The sequence below is a fragment of the Sphaeramia orbicularis genome, chromosome 14 (assembly GCF_902148855.1).
Source record: "Sphaeramia orbicularis chromosome 14, fSphaOr1.1, whole genome shotgun sequence".
In the NCBI taxonomy this organism is placed as follows: Eukaryota; Metazoa; Chordata; class Actinopteri; order Kurtiformes; family Apogonidae; genus Sphaeramia; species Sphaeramia orbicularis.
Window position 1 is genome coordinate 55,456,796 of NC_043970.1, and position 2,582 is coordinate 55,459,377.

Genomic DNA, 2,582 nt, shown 5'->3' on the forward strand with positions numbered 1-2,582 from the left:
ACAGAACTGTGTGGGGAACTGTGTGGAGAACTGTGTGGGGAACTGTGTGGAGAACTGTGTGGAGAACTGTGTGGAGAACTGTGTGGGGAACTGTGTGGAGAACTGTGTGGAACACTGTGTGGAGAACTGTGTGGAGAACTGTGTGGAACACTGTGTGGGGAACTGTGTGGAGAACTGTGTGGAGAACTGTGTGGAGAACTGTGTGGAACACTGTGTGGAACACTGTGTGGAGAACTGTGTGGAACACTGTGTGGAGAACTGTGTGGAGAACTGTGTGGAACACTGTGTGGAGAACTGTGTGGAACACTGTGTGGAACACTGTGTGGGGAACTGTGTGCAGAACTGTGTGGTGCTGAACTAAGCAGCGGCAGAGCGGGGGCTCTCCTGTCTGTTAGTATTAGAAAAGCTGGATCACATGTTGTCCCCAGAGCGCCCTTTGGCCTGGGGGTTTGGGGGTTTGGGGGTTTGGGGGGCCGGTGTGTCCTGTGCTGGCCTTTGTGTGCGTCTGTCAGCTGCAGCTGAAGAGGAGGAGCTCGAGCCGGTGTGGGTCTCCAGTAAAGCTCCGGATAATGAGGCCTGAACGACACAGTGGTAGAAGGAGGAGCCCTACCAGGTGTGTGTGTGTGTATGTGTGTGTGTGTGTGTGTGTGTGTGTGTGTATGTATATGTGTGTGTGTGTGTGTATATGTGTGTGTGTGTGTGTGTGTATATGTGTGTGTGTGTAGGTGTGTGTGTGTGTGTTTATGTGTGTGTGTGTAGGTGTGTGTGTACATATGTGTGTGTGTGTGTACATGTGTGTGTGTGTGTGTACGTGTGTGTGTGTGTATGTGTGTGTGTGTGTGTGTAGGTGTGTGTGTACATGTTTATGTGTGTGTGTGTACGTGTGTATGTGTGTGTGTAGGTGTGTGTGTAAATGTGTGTGTGTGTGTATGTGTGTGTATACGTGTACGTGTGTGTGTACGTGTGTGTGTGTATGTGTGTGTATATGTGTACGTGTGTGTGTATATGTGTGTGTGTATGTGTGTGTATATGTGTATGTGTGTGTATATGTGTACGTGTGTGTGTGTGTGTGTGTGTGTACGTGTGTGTATATGAGTGTGTGTGTGTGTGTGTATATGAGTGTGTGTGTGTACGTGTGTGTGTGTGTACGTGTGTGTATATGAGTGTGTGTGTGTGTGTATATGAGTGTGTGTGTGTACGTGTGTGTGTGTATGTGTGTGTATGTGTGTGTACGTGTGTGTGTATATGTGTGTGTGCATGTGTGTGTGTAAATGTGTATATGTGTACGTGTGTGTGTATATGTGTGTGTGTGTATATGTGTGTGTGTATGTGTGTGTATATGTGTATGTGTGTGTGTATATGTGTGTGTGTGTGTGTGTGTGTGTGTGTATGTGTGTATATGTGTGTGTGTGTGTGTGTGTGTGTGTTCAGGAGCGGGGCCAGATGCTCTGAGGTCTGGACTCCTCCTGGTGGATCACCGTCGTGTCGCTCCTTGGACAGAACCATTGTGCTGCCTCATTCCTTGTTTTTCTTTTTAAATTCTATTTTTAGATTTAGGGTTTTTAATTGTATTTATTATAATTGAATAAATTTTATAATTCATTTTAACAGTGACTCTTTTTTTTTTTGGGTGCACCACTGCTCTTTCAACGTAGGTTTTAATATTTTGCGTTTTAATTCGGCCGAATCATCCACTTTTTATAAGAACAGTTCTTCCAAACCCCTCCTCACACTAACCCTCGGCTCTTCACATCCTGTGGATTCCTTTTACATGGACACGTGTCAGCAGGACATTAAAGATGCACATGAGCAGCCAGTCCAACCACTCTGAAGGGACAAACAAACAAACAAACAAACAAACCACCGAACCAACACTGACCCACCGCTGGAACCTCACAGAAGGAACAGAACCCCACCACAAAAGTGTTTTTTACCTCCACCAGGAGGTACAGAAGGTCTGCACATGACGTCAGCGTTAGCAGAAGTCACTGTGGCTCCGCCCACTGAGTGTCAGACAGAGGCAGATGAGTGACAGCGTTGGCTTCAGTCCTGTCTAAACTGAAGAACAATACTGAATCCAAATGGGGCAGAGCTGTTGTTGTTTGATTGTATTTTCAGGTTCTTAAAGCAGTGGGAGCTATCGTTTACAGACACCCAAAGACAAAGAAAAGAGAAGGAGATGGATCCACAAATCCAGGAAACCAAACCCAGATCTGTGGACCCTGTTTGGTGTCAGCTAACATTCACTGATGCTGTATTTTTGGGTCCAATCAGACCTGAAATGACCTATTGTTTTGGCTAACGTTCCTTCTTAGTGCAGCTCTTGGTTTCATGATCAGATCTTTCCTGGTTTTTGTCTCATTTTGTGATTGTGAACCTTGTGCTCCTACATGATTAGTAAACTAACTGAAACTGAGGCCAACCTAGTTTTACAAATACGGAGGAACTGGAGAATAAAGCTACGACGGAGTATTAGGACCACAGAAGAAAAGAAAAACACTGGGCACTACCAGATGAAAGTCAGAAAATATGGAGATAAAACCTGGAATTTTATGAGAATAAAGTCATAGTTATAAAAAAAC

The 2,582-nt window shown here is 45.1% G+C and overlaps 1 pseudogene; it reads left to right on the forward strand.

Annotated features, from left to right (window-relative positions):
- LOC115432672 (clathrin heavy chain 1-like) overlaps nt 1–361 on the forward strand; it is a 7,634-nt pseudogene extending 7,273 nt beyond the window's left edge.
- Nucleotides 362–2,582: the final 2,221 nt, after the last annotated feature.